The sequence below is a fragment of the Rhinolophus sinicus genome, chromosome 17 (assembly GCF_057876585.1).
Source record: "Rhinolophus sinicus isolate RSI-liver-muscle chromosome 17, RSI-T2T, whole genome shotgun sequence".
In the NCBI taxonomy this organism is placed as follows: domain Eukaryota; kingdom Metazoa; phylum Chordata; class Mammalia; order Chiroptera; family Rhinolophidae; genus Rhinolophus; species Rhinolophus sinicus.
In genome coordinates, this window is record NC_142517.1 from 98,416,814 (window position 1) to 98,431,871 (window position 15,058).

The 15,058-nt window shown below is 37.5% G+C and overlaps 1 protein-coding gene across 2 annotated transcripts in view; it reads right to left on the minus strand.

Annotated features, from left to right (window-relative positions):
* NRIP1 (nuclear receptor interacting protein 1) overlaps positions 1-951 on the minus strand; it is an 85,578-nt gene extending 84,627 nt beyond the window's left edge. Inside the window, exon 1 of one of the 2 annotated variants that reach the window (XM_019748908.3) lies at positions 742-951. The gene's annotated coding sequence lies outside the window, so the exon portion shown is untranslated. Of the gene's footprint in view, positions 1-580; positions 718-741 lie in introns of those variants that run through there. The other variant, XM_019748907.3, reaches the window with a different exon arrangement.
* Between the last annotated feature and the right edge of the window lie 14,107 nt (positions 952-15,058).

A 15,058-nucleotide genomic window follows, 5' to 3' on the forward strand; every position in this document is an offset into this window, starting at 1 on the left:
TCGGGGCTCTGCTGCAATGTCTGCGAGGCTGACTTTGAGCGCCTCACTCGCCGCCCGCCCGCAGCCGCGCTCCTCCCTCCGCCGCCGAGTCCGCCGCGGCCCAGTCCCTCCCCTCGCCGCTCCACGCCATTCAGCTCCTCAGCCAAGTTTCTTAACCCTTTTTTCCCCCTCCCTCCCATTGTCACGGGGCCGGAGGAAGCCACGCGGGTCCCGGCAGCTCACGGGAGCTGAGGAGCCCCCTCTGTTGTGCTGTTTTCCTCCTTGCCCGCCCTCCGAACAGCCGGGCGGGGGCTGTAGGGCCCCGAGGCAGCGGGAGGACCGCGGTGACCGGGAGAGATGGGCGCTCCTCGCACCCGAGCCGTCACCCTGGGCTCCCGGCTCTGTGCAGCCGCCCCCGACTGCCGAAGGCGCCTGGACAGCTCCTCCCTGGGGCCCGGGGCGTCGTTCTCGTTACACAGGCCAAAGGCTCGCGTTTGGGGCACAGCCTGGGGGCCGGGACGCCTGGGGTCCCCGCCTGGGTGCTGGCGCCTCCTCCCATTTCACCCAACAGCACGCGTTCCCTTGGCTCCCTCTCACTCACCCCCAACTTCACCACCTTGTGATCTGTGTGTCCTGCTTTAATCTTAGGGGGACAGGGTGGACGGGCACTAACTCCAGGTCACTTTGACCCCACGCCAAGCACGTAGTAGGCACCCAGCAATAAATGCGGAGTGATTCCAAGAGGAAAACTGGGAAGGAGACCTGAGGAGTGTCCCGTTCAGCTCCTTGGACGGACGAAGGACCCAGGGGCAGGGTTTTATCTTCAGCTGCTTTGTCACTGCGAAGTCACCAGCGGAGTCTGTCAGCGAATATACTCATCCCCGGGAAGAGTCTGACCCTGCCAGACAAGGCAAAAGGAACGAGGCTGCCACTTCTTCGGCAGCTCTCCACGGTTCAGTCTCGGAATAAGAAATAACAATTACATCACGAGGCCCGGGCGGCAGCTCTGTGGAGCCTCTGGGTTTCCTGCAGCCTAATCTCGCTGAACCCGCCTCTAAATTGAGGGAATATGGATTGGTGAAGAAAGTGGAGGGAGGAGAGATCATAATTCCCCCCTTCTTGTATTTGCTGTTATAAAATCTTATCCTCAACGCTCCCCAAACATCTAACTATAACTATTAACACCCCCTCAACACCTCCCCAGATGTCAGGTTTCTTCTTGACTCTAGCATCTAGCATTTAGTAACTCGCCAGGAGGAAAAAAAAAAAAAAAAAAAAGACGAAGGGAAATGAGTGCTGTTACTGAAATTGTTTTTGCTTGATATAGAAACGCCAAAGTACGGCTTAAAGCCTCACCCTAAACTCCGAAATGGCATGCCTGTGTTATAACACTTATTACACAAAACAAATGAGGCACTCCATTTTTATATGTAGGTTTTCATATCCTTTAGAATCATACAGCTTTTGAAAATAGAGTTGCTAGTGTGCTTAAAAAGAACTATGCAAGTCATAAAACAGTATTCTATGCCTGTTATGTAATGGCTGTATTGTGCATTTAAAATTTCATTTATCCTTTAAAAATATGAATGAGAGTTTTGGAATATCTTCACAATCTTAAAAGTGAAAGCAATTTTTCAAATTAATGCTTAATAAATCCAGCACCTAGTAGTACAGTGTTAGGCACATAGTAGGAGTACTCCGCTTAATGGTGATGGTGAATTTTAGAACAATCTTTTACATCACCTAGTGATTCAACTGCAATCTGTTGTGATCCTATATAGTTTAAACCTCATGTGATATCTTATTATTTGCATATACCACAGTTTGAAAACTGCTCAAGGGAGCTTCGTGCTAACTCTGCTGTGTATAGTACATCCCTCATCCAGGAGTGATGCAAACTGTTCCAATTACGTGATGATCAGCATAATTAGAGCTTGGCCCTCTAAGGCGGCACTTTTTTTTTTTTTTTTAATTCTTTTTAACTTATACAAAGATTTTATAATGTGTATTATCAATGTTTCTCTTAAGCAATTTACTGGACTTCTTTTCTTTTTCTTGAAAATTCAGGGTTAATTTTATAAAAAGTATTTATTGTAGTAGGTTCTACTGCGTTCAACAAATACATCAAGTTCCCATTCAATGTGCGCTAAGGCTTCTTCCTAGGTGTTAGGGATGCTCCCAGGAGGTATGTGAGCTACCAATGGCTACAGGAAAGGACTCCAGGACACTGACCTAGTGATTACCTCTGCCTCTCTCTCCCCCTTCACTAACCAACAATCTGTTGTCCTTTCTGTGTTGCCAGCACACGTCTGTCTCTAATATTCTCTTCCTCTTCCGATTTGCAGAGCTTCTAGTCTGCTGCTAGACTGGGAAATCCAGATAGCCTCACTTGTCACAATTCAATCTAAAGTAAAACTAAATAGGTTCTGTGCAGCTCACCAAGGAGTAAGGCACGTGAACCTTAGTGCATAGACTTTGGGATAGATACTTGGACTGCTCAAATGTTGCTTTGAAAAACATTTTTTTTTTTCTTCCTAACTAGGTTTTGGATCATTGAGATTGGTAGATAAACAACCTCCTAATGAGTGAGGTTACACAATTAACCCAACAAGCCAAGCATTAGTCCTGCCCTTCAACACTCATGTAAAAAAGTCTACTGCCATTTGTCACATGACTTAACAGCACTATTCACCTCTTATTATCAATCTATCCTCTCAACTCCACAGAAATCCAATCACTGAAATCTTGATCTCTTTTTGATAGTGTATTAATGTTAAATAAATTGCACACCTTTTGTGGAATTCATTTTTACTTAATCATGCTAATTGGAGCCATTTTTGTTACTGTTCTTTGTTTTTTTAAAAAAATAATACCTGAATTTCCTGGCTAGGAGAGTCATTGCAAGGATACTGGGGCATATATGTAATATAAGAATGCCTGTTCAGTAATTTGTATTTTTATTTTTTATTTTTTTCAATTACAGTTGCCATTCAACATTCAATATCATGTTAGTTTCAGGTGTACAGCATAGTGGTTAGACATTTATATAGTTTACAAAGTGATCCCCCCCAATAAGTCTAGTACCCCCCTAACACCATACACAGTTATTATAATGTTATTGACCATATTCCCTATGCTGTACTTTACATCCCCATGACTATTTTATAACTGCCAATTTGTACTTCTTAATCCCTTCACTTGTTTGACCCAGGCTCCCAACCCCCTCCCAGTAATTTGTGTTTTAAAGACAATTCTCATTTTAACCAGTTGTGATGTGAAAAAGATGTCCTTCAGTTTATATACCTAAAAACATGAGTATTTTGTGAACCAAAGTTCCTAAGGGATCAAATACTTACAGTGCAGGCTCACTATGTTTATCCACAAAGAAGTAATCTGGGAGAGCTTTGTATATATGTGCTCCCTGATCTCTCCTGTAAGAGCATTTTCCACATCGTTTTGTGACCTGGTGTTTACATGTCTGTATCCCACTCTAAATGCAAACACTACAGGCGCAGGGTCCATATCGCTCTCATTCACATTTGGATACCTCGACCACCTATCACTGTGCTCAGCAAACAGTAGGCATTTCGTAGATATTGGGCAAGATACTGTCTTATCCCAGAGGACAGAGTATTTACTTCTACTTGGGGTACAGGTGTGGAACGAGGGAGTTCAGAGAAAATTTTACAGAGAAAATAATGCTTCAACTGACTATTAAAAGGTAAGAAGAATTTGCCAAATAGGCAAAGTGGGAAAGGGGTCCTCAGGAGAGGGCAAACACCGTTTAACAGTAGAACAGTGTGAAGAAAACAAAAATATATATTCAGAAGTACTGAACCCACATTATAAACTTTGAACTAGTGACTAATGAACTATGACAACTGACAAAAATATATACAAGTACAGGTCGAATTCCAGTGTAGTTACACTGATGTAGTCTCAGCCTCGAGAGAAGCACAGTTTAATAAAAATATAGACTGAGCCACAAATGTAAGCTACATATGTACTTTTAAATTTTCTAGTAGCTACATTTCAAAATACAAATAAAAAGGTAAAATTAATTTTAATAACATATTGTATTTAATCCAATATGTCAAAAGTATTATTTCAATGTGTACACAACATAAAAATTATTCATTAGCTATTTTGCATTCTTTTATTTACACTAAGTTTTCAAACTCCAGTGTGGCTTTTACACCTCTAGCACATCTCGATTTGGACTAGTCACATTGAAATGCTCAATGGCCACATGTAGCTAATTGCTGCTGTGTTGGACAGCACAGCTCTAGAGAATGAATGAAATCTTTAATAGTACCGTTAAAGGACATTTTTTAAAATGAAAATCTAAATCTTGTTAAACCTCAGGTTTTATTTGTTGGTTACTGGTGTTTAGCTACCCTATGTTATAAAGACTACTTTCTTGCATCTAGGCTTTTATGCCAATTAGAGAAGCAGCAATGTTTATATTTTATGTACTGTGTGCTCATTAACCATATTGTAGACACAACTACTGTTTCCAGTAACTCTGGTGGTGGACTGAAAATGTAAACTGGCTATATGATAGAAATAAAGCACTATACATTTGGGGTTGAATAAGCTTTTTAAAAAAATGGTCTTCCCTAGAACACAGAACTACCACTATGCTAATTCTTGTCAAGCATTTTCCTGGCTATAGAGGCCCAGGGTTTTGCTCTTCAAGTCTCCCTACCCAGTTACTTGAGGACTGTAAATTCCACCCCATCGTTTGTTTGAGGCAGTTACCTGCTGGAAGCTGCAGCAGTTAGGATGTGCTGCAGTGCCCTGAGTACTGAGAAAGGTCTAAGGAACTAAAATAAAGATGTTTAGACACCCTGTCTGCAGGTTACTATGCAGTTTTCCCTAATGAGATTGGAGCCTTTTACTTTCAGTGGGGCTTGAGTGCCAAGAACTGGCAAAACCAGGGCACTCAATTTCTACACTAAAATAAATCCTGAAAACTGGATCTTAAAACAAAGTCTGAAAATAGAGTGGTCTTTCTAACAGTATAGCTAAACACCACTAACCAACAGAAAGCAGCCGAAAGTGTGCGAGAAAAAGGCAGACACTGCAATGAAATACAAATGTGGACAATGTCTTGTTTTTCCCCAAATAAGAAAACATCTAGCATAGTTAGGGATCTAAAGGCAAGAAATCCTAGTGAGGGTAAGGAAAACCTGTCAGTTTTGATGATGAGTTAGTTTAACATGTCTGAATGATTGAAAGTAAACATTACGTGGAATCTTATCTTTTCATGTAGAAATGGGTTATGCAGGTTTCATTAAGCAATACTGTCATAAATGAATACAAAATTTCTTTCTGGGATTTTACAAACATACAGCTGTATATAAATCAGTTGGGTAAATCATGAACCTATTAATTTTTAGAGATTTTATTCAGATAACTTTCAACTAAAGCAAAGTACATATCTGTTTTCCCAAATAATTCAGGGTTCTGTAGGGAATAAAGCTATGAAAGAAAATGATGTATATTCGCAATTTGTGCAATTGCTTAACCCTCAAAAGAAATTGATATAGACTCTGACATATCTCTTTCAGATTTGTTTAGATTCAAAATTCTTATGTAGTTTACCTTTTCAAAAAACCAAACTAAAATCACCTTTACCCTCAAATACATGCACACTCCTAATAGTTCACACAATTCAATGGGGAAAAAATAGACTTTCAATTAATGGTGCTTGGAAAACTGGATATCCACCTGGAAGAGAATGATATTTGACCCTTCTTTTACACTATACACAAAAATTAACTCAAAAATAAATCATAGACCCAAATTTAAGAACTAAACTATAAAACTCTTAGAAGGAAATGTAGAAATAAATCTTCATGAACTTGGTTAGGCAAAGCCTTCTTATATATGACATCAAAAGCACAAGTGACAAAAAGAAAAATAGGTATATTGGGCTTAAATCTTTTGTACTTCAATGGACACTATCAAGAAAATGAAAAAAACTCACAAAATGGGAAAAAAATTGCCAATCATATATCTGTTAAGAGATTTGTATCTAGAATATATAAATAACTCTTAGAATTCAATAATAAAAAGACTAATACCCAATTTTTAAAATGAATAGAGGATCTGAATAAACATTTCTCCAAAAAAGATATACATTAAGCACAGGGGAAAATACGCCATATCACAAGCCACCAGGGAAATATACAACAAAGCCATAATGGGATACCATTTCACACTCACTAGGAATGGCTATAATAATAATAATAATAATAATAATAATAATAATAATAAAAGAAAGAAAGAAAGAAAGAAAGAAAGAAAGAAAGAAAGAAAGAAAGAAAGAAAGAAAGAAAGAAAAGAAAAAGATAAGAACAAGTGTTGACAAGGATGCAGAATAATTGGACCCCTGATACACTGCTGGTGAAAATTTTTAAATGTTGCAGCCACTTTGGGAGAAAGTGTCAGTTCCTCAAAAGGTTAAACATAGAGTTACCATATCACCCAGCAATTTCATTCTTAAGTATATATCCTGGAGAAACAAAACCTTTACCCCCACACAAAAACTTACACATTAATGTCTCATTAGTACTCTTCATAATATCAAAAAAATAAAATAAAATAAAAGGGTAACAACCCAAACCCAAATATCTGTCAACTGGTAAATGGATAAACAAAATGTGGTATAGCCTTACAATGAAATATTACTCAGCAATAAAAAGGGAATGAACTATTGGTACATAATACAATAGGACTGAACTTGAAAAGATTATGCTGAGTAAAAGAATCCAGTCAGAAGACCACATATTGTGTATGATTCCATTTATATGAAATGTCCATAACATGCACATCTATAGAGACAAAAAGTAGAGTAGTGATTATCTAGAGCTAAGGGGGAGTTTGGGAAGAGATGAGGAATGACTGGTCATGGGTAGAAGATTTCTTTTTGGAGTGATAAAACTGTTCTAAAATTGATAGTGGTGAAGTTTGTACAACCCTCTGGATATACTAAAAACCGCTGAATTGTACACTTTAAATGGGTGCGTTGTATGGCATGTGAATTATATGTAAATAAAGCTGTTACATGTTTTTTTAAAAAAATAGACACAAAATAACATTTCTATCTTCTCATTTCGGAAAAAAAAATACCCAAAACTTTGACGTATATCAGAAAATAAAGTCAGTAAATATTTTTAAAATGCTACAATTCAAAATTCTTTTTGCTTGAGATGCTTTGCCAAAAATTCAAAAAATGATATGTATCTATAAAACCAGAAAACCATATTGTAAATTAACTTGGGCTGCTTTGTGATTTTTAAATGACATAGTACAGTAGGGTAAAGGACAGTTTTATCAAGACAGCCCAAGTGTCAGTAATTTAGTGTGCACCATACAGAGAGTGTGTATGTGTGGTATTTCAGCAATGCCAATTATAATAGAAATTCCAAAGGTGACCTGGGAAAAGAATCCTGGATAAACAGCATATACCACTCATGTCTCACAAAGTTGGCTTATGTGAGAAACATAACTTAGTAATTTATAGGAGTAACTACTCCAACAAAGCTAAATGATTACTCCTATTCAGTGTTCCTAAAAGCCAGATATCCAAGAAATTGAATTCCAGATTCCATCAGCTAATAACTACATTTGGCTGCTAGTAACAGAGAGAAGAGTAAACAGTGACTTGAGCAAGATAGAAGGTTTTATTGTTTGTTTGTTTGTTTGTTTGTTTGTTTGTTTGTTTCAATGTAAAAAAAAAAGTCCACAAATGATTTTCTGGGGCTGGTTTGATGATGTCATCATCATTTCCAGATTGCTCTATTCTGTCATCGTTAGCACTTGGTTTTCCTCCTCAAGGTTACCTCATGATCTTATTTGGCTACTAGAGCTCCCGTCATCAGATCTGCATTCCAGGCAAGAAGAATGTAGGTGGTCTAACACCTTTTTGAGATTTCCTGAAAGGACCATCCAACAACTCCTGCTAACATCTCATTGGCTATATCCAGAGAGAATGTGGATATATCATATTTTAGCTAGGAACAATATGCAAATAAAATCAAGATTTTGTTTCTCAAGAAGAAGAGACATGCTATTGAGTAGGTGTATTCGTTATTTCACGCTGCATTCCAAATCATCACAAAATTAGTATCTTAAAATTAGAAACACTATTATTTCATAGTTTCTGGTAGGTAAAGAATTCAGAAACAGCTTAGCTGGATTGTTTTGACACAAGGTCTCTTATGTGGTTGCAATCGGGATATTGGCAGGGTCTTTAGTCATCTGAAGGCTTGCCTGGGGCTGGAGGATCCAATTTCAAGAAGGCTGTTTACAGGCGGCCTCACTTCTTCCCGCGGCCATTGGCAGGAGGCCTCGGGTCCTTGCCACAGGAGCCTCTCCATAGGCTGTTTGAGTGCCCTGACGATGTGGCCGCTAGCTCCCCCCAGAGTGCACTACCCTAGAAAAAGCAATGAGGAAGCAACAGTGTCCTGATGACCTAGTCTCCTAATTCACACACTTTTCCACTTTTCCTCTTAATTAGAAGTGACTCACTAAGTTAACTTCACTCTTAAAGGGAAAATGATCTTGAAGGGAAGTGTATCAAACAATCTGTGGACTTATTTTGACACCACTACAGTAGGCTATTAACATTTTCTGTCCTGCTCTGCCTCTGGTTTTCCAATCCTACATGCACATCTTTGTTTTCATACATAGAACATTCTCACTCCTTCTCCAAGGGGTCAAGACTTAAGTCTCTTTCTGTTACTGCATCAAATCCATTGCTTAAGATATCTGGGTGATAATGAAGCTCTCTCCAAAAAGCCCAAATTGGGCTCCTTGTAGGCTGGCAGCCAATAAACTCAAGACATGTTTTTAGCCATCAGCACATTTAAGTTTTCAGTGGTGGAGAAGGAAAAGATCATTGCAATAAACCTGTCCATTCGGAAATGGGAGAATGAGAAACACGCATTAGTCACCATCCCAGAATAATTATCAAAACTGACTAAGCAGGAACAGCCAGGACTTCCTGCCCTAGCACTGCAGGAAGTTCCCTGGTTGGCTAAACCGGCAGCTCCTGGTTCTTTCTCTCAGATGTTTTCCTCATGCCTTGTCCTTTGTTGCTCCTGGATCTGACCCTGGGAAGTTCACTGTTGTCAGTTTTCCTCAACTGGCAGAGAGGAGGATGCCCTTCTTAGAGACCTCATCAATTTTGGAATATTGGGGCACAGGGTTGTTTAAAGTTTTAACGATCACAGGCTATTGCAGACCAAGTTTGTGTTTTCTTTGGGAAGATTTCTTCACACATTTAGCAGACTTTATTTGTTTCCATTCTATTCCATGTACAAATGACCATAGCCAAAAGTCTTGCCCAGATATGGTTGTTGAGCCTGCAGATTCTAATCTTCTATCACTGGGCTGTGTGCTCTGTCCATCCCTCTGGCCATTAAATTAATGGTGGCTACCTTCAGAGCATGTGAAATAAACGGCGTAGGTGGGAAAGCAAAGCAATTCACCACCTCTTGCTAGCAATATCTATCACTGCTTCTTTATGACAAAGAAAGAGACTTATCTCCTGTCATGAGACTGTCATCTCATGGCCACAGCTTAAAGCGGGTTCAGGTACAGAAGTAGATGACTTTTTCAACACTACAAAGCCCAAATCATTGGCGCCTCCATCAGTGTCACTAGCAGGCACAGGCAGACGATGCCTCTTTTAGTAAATCTTTGCTTCTTTCCACCTCTGCTTCCACTAAGAGGTGAGTTCATTTAATTTATAAGATTTTGCTAAAAATACAAAAATGAACCACCACCTACCAACACTATAAATGTGTTTTACTATTTCTCTTAACAGAAAGAGCCCATATAGCCTCAGCAAATAGCCTGCATTTTAGGTAAGCAAGTGACAGTTTAACCAAATATTTGGCTACCACATTAAAACTAAACCTTCACCACTCACTACCCAACTGCTTCTACTAAATCAGTGTTACTTGTGCTTTGCAGCATCTCATTTCTGGTACCAATTACTACTTAGGCCATTGCTGTTTGTTTCAGAAAACAAAATTAACTCTTGCTAGTTTAAGCAGAAAAGGGTTTATTATACTGTGATAGATAATTTACAAAATTTTTGCTAGGACCCACAAACAAGCCTTAGATAATGCACAGGAGAAATATCCAGCTGCACAATTGGACAGACCAGTGGAAACTCCGTCCACCACCTGCCACTTAGAACTAAGGAAGATACCGACTAAGTACCAGAACCTCCCTTATGACTGTATAGAAGAACTAAATACATCCACGACCTTACTTGCCAAAACAGCCCTATCTAGCCACCTTCCCTATCTTATGTAGATGCATCTGGTTGGCAGAAACCAGGACACGTGTGAAACTCTAGCTTCACCTGAGGCTGAGAAATGCATGTAAAATTTAGCTTTCCGATCTCTAGTAACTAGAAATACATGCTAGAGAAAGATTGGAGTGGTGTTTAGTATGTCATCCAGCAGTGTGGCCACAGTGGTCAAGGGTTATTTCCTGTAGAGAGCAAGACCCAACACATGAAGCACATGAAGTATATTAGATTGTTAAATGAACAACACCGTGTTTTCCTGAAAATAAGACCTAGCCAGACCATCAGCTTTAATGTGACTTTTGGAGCAAAAATTAATATAAGACCCTGTCTTATTTTAATATAATATAAGACAGGGTATAACATAATATAGTATAATATAGTATAATACCGGGTCTTATATTAACTTTGCTCCAAAAGATGCATTATAGCTGATGGACTGGCTAGATCTTATTTTCAGAGAAACATGGTAATATATCCAAAGATCATTAAATTGGGGTAAATTTTGCATTAATCATATTTCATTGTAGCCTAACTCTTGGAAGTTTGTCAACCACTGGTAACCAGTACATTATATCTTGATCTTGTTGGGATACAAAAAAATACACTTATTCTTGGATAGGGCACCATTAATGTTAAGGAAGAGAAATCTATGCCAATTAATTTGAGAAAAAAGGAACTTCTAAGGTATAAAATGCATGAGATCTTAGAAAGTGCTGTCCCACTAGCTCTCAGGATACCACAGCCCTTTATCCTGGTGCTCCACCAATAATGTGCCTTCATTCTCCACTTGTTCAGCGTGTCTATAGTTCCAGTTCTCCAAAAAGAAAATTTGATTAATTGTTGACCAGACAATGGACTGTTTATTTTATGGGCAAGTATCTACCACTGGGCTAATCAGCCATAGTAGCCACAGGTTGAGGTGAGGGAAAGTTCAGTTAGTATAAAAATTGACTTTTCCAACCCTGTTAATAGGGCTGATAAAACTGGAAGGGTAAATGCATGTAGTAGATCAACAAACTAATGTTTCTAATACAGTCATTATCTTTTACACCACGTAAATTAAGACTTGTAATATTGTAACAGCATCGCTAATATTATTTACAAGCTGTCTGTCTACAAATTAATGCTTGTGATTCCTGTATACAAAATAGACTAAACATATTCATTCTTTCACTAATTATTTATTGATGATCTACTTAGTACCCTGCAGTACATTATATGAAGTTCTCTTGATACCAACTAAACAAACCATGATTACTTGCTTTGTGGTGCCCATAGGAGAAGACAACTAATATTTAGTTTGATACGTTCTTTAACAAAGATATGATTAAGATGGATGTTATAGAGGAAGAAAGTGTTGGTTCATATTTTGGAGGTTCAAGAAAAGGTGTCCTCCTGTGAAGAAGTGATTATTGAAGTAGATCATGAGTGATGAATTTACCAACATGTTTTATTCCTACTGATTAACTTTTATAAAGCTACTTATTATAACATCCTATCATCAAATCATATTTTGCAAGTGTTATTACCCTTCCAGGATGCTTCATTGATTATCAATGTGTCAGTGTTTAAGGCTAGAATGGTATTCAATTGGTAGAAGATTCAGATTCTTCCCATGGGGTAAAATTTAATTTTCTAATAGCCAGATTACTTGCAGGCACATCAGAACTTTTCAAGTCGATTTGTAGTATTGATTGTTATCATTTCAATGATCTCTTCTGCGGTATCAAGGCCAGCCTTAAACAAAGTTGTGAAATGTACTAACCTTACTTTTGGTACCAGTACATACCCTTTTTCTAACTCACTGTTAGTGAAACTTCATAATAACTTTGTAGATTTATGTGCCAATTTTCTTTCCAATACACCATTAATTGTCTCATAACTACTAAGACGAGTGCAATCAAATAATGACACGATACTTTCTTATCATATATAATTTTAACCTTGTATTTATTGGAAGAATCCGTTTACATTTACTTACATATAGATTTTTAAAATTGTTTTCCATTTTATGTATAAATAAAAGGACAATATAATTGAAATACATGCTTTAACATTCTTAAAATATTTTCACATTGAGTCTGTCTCCCAAGAATCACTTTTTGACTCAGTTATTGATGTCAATGTTTTGGTTTTTTTAAACACAATTTAATCTTTTTTGGCCATCAAGTAGTATTAGAAATGCAGCAGTTCTTAAAACTTTGTTCCACTACTATCTGGGATTATTTTTTCCAAGCTGCTGACTTCCACTGGGCATGGTTTGACATAAATGCACTGGCAAATGACACCCTCAGACAGTGATTGTAAGACACATTCTCATTCCAAAGATGGTAAAACATCAAATGATGAATCAATGATATATGACATAGAATCAAAGACTTGAAAACTTCCAAAATGTTATTACACACCTGTGTCTCTTGAGTGTCATCATAATAATATAAAATAAATCAGGTAAGCATTGATTCTCATTTTACAAGTAAAGTACTTGATGTCCCCCAAATTAAATAATTTGTCCCAATGACACAAAGCTAATAAGGAATAGAGATGGCCCTATGCTCAATAGAACTGTGGCATTTCATGCATAATCCAAGTCTCTTTCCAACAATTCGTTCTTCTTCTCATTATGCTTCTCGAATATTCATAGATCTACACTGTAATTCCCAATCTGCTACCTATCACTTATACTCAATCATCAAAAAATTTAATCCAACAGTTCACAAATTATGCTTTAGAAAAATACTAATGTTATAAGATTTTCTGTTTTTCAAAATCAAATAAAGATCTTCTCTTCCCAGTTTTCAGGGGAAAATATGAGGTATCAGGTAGCTTTTTAAACGAAAATTTTCTCATATTTTTACTTTAAACCTAGTTTCTGCGACCATTTGACCATACAAGAATCTTATTGCATATGGTATTGAATATATACAAAATGCACAGTCATTTTTAGTTTACTATAGTAACATTCCAGGATGTAATGAAAAGTTTTGCCTCAAGTGTTTCATTCTTTGAATGAATATGAAAAACTTTGATTTCATTCATTCTCCTAGAATCCTGATCTCTTGTGGACACAGATATAGGAATGTCTCAGATACACTAATCCCTATTAATAAGTTGGCTAGTTATTGTGTTAGACTCCTTAGAAGAGGTCTTAGAAAATTCACATGGAAGAATTGAAGAGTGGGAATTTGAGACACTCCACAGGCCAATAAAGGGGTTATTTATTTATTTATTTTCAAATTTCTTTAATCACTTAATGTGAACAACTCATTCTAATTTTAAGATAGCCCTACCTGTGATCAATATGTTTTTCTAGCCCATTTTGGGGGAGTCAGCTCAATCCTGCATCAGAGAACCAAATTTACAGGTTCTTTTACCCAGGAAGGAGCTGATACGCTTAATTAATCTTTCCAGGAAGCCAGGCTGACTCTCACTCCTTCAACACATTTTACGTTTAAAGCATGTATAATTTAATCCTGTTTGAATGATGTATGGAAGAGAATTGACATAAAATAGCAAAAAAGCTCTAAAGTGCACTGAGCTATATAATTTGAGTATAAGCATTCTTAATATCACCTTTAAAGGAACTTGAAATATATTTGATGGTGGGAGAAATTTTAGTATAGGTTTGAAAACTATCAAGCAGCATCTGTTGCCTTTTCCATTTTGATTAAAACAAGCTCACAGGGAAAATAGTGGTTTGTCTGTTAAGTCAAAGACTAATGAAATATTTGCTAAAATAATCTCTTTAATTTGGACAACATTTGGCAATAAAGTGCACTCATTGGATCATTTGCCTGTTTTTTGATCTTTCAGAGTTAACTGAGCAAGCCAGCTAAGTCTAACATGGTAATGGGCTCTTTGTTAAAACCTGGGCATATGCATTTCTCATGCTCTGTTGTGTTCTACTCTGGTGAAGAGAGATAAGAAATGTTATTGTGATGGCATTAAAGGTTTCTCATTGCCATATCTAAATACCAGGAGCCTGAACTGTCTCATTTAGTCATGTCCTGTCTCTATATGTTTTAGGGATCAAAGGCGCCATGACTATAAGGCTCAGGTAAGGAAATGAGGATTATTAATATTAATCAAGTCATCATGAAAAGAGTTGGTAATTAATGTACAAAACCTGTGTATATGCTTTTTGAATTAGCCTGTGGTCATTAAAATGAAAACACAGTACTTCTGGCACTGAAACAAAATAAATCCAGTAGCTAATAACGTACAAAATAGAAATAACTCATCACTATATATCGTTAGTTTAGAGAAATTAGACTAATTGTTTTAGAATTCAAAATGTTTCCTGTTTCTAAATTACTGTTTTAAATTTTATGTGTGTATAATATGTACACACACACACACACACACACACACACACACAGCATCCTTCCCCCAACCCCCACACATATTATAATGAACTTTGTGTCAGTAACTACCACCTGCAGTACATTAAGCAAGAAACTAGTGAACAAAAACGGGACAAAATAGCTATCCCTACAGCTTCTTCTGGTACCCTGCAAAACCAGAAGTGCCATTCACACTTACATACTGGGAAAACCTGACCTGAATATGCCCTTTCAGAAGATGTAAGTGGCTAGATCGTCATGTTGAAAACCTTCATTGGTTTGGGGTTTTTGTACTATTAAAAGAACAGTAAAATGATGACCTTTTTAGAAATTTATGACATTACTGTATCTTGAGATGGTCTTCCTTTTATTTTATTTTGTTTTTTTTGTCTATCAAAAGACA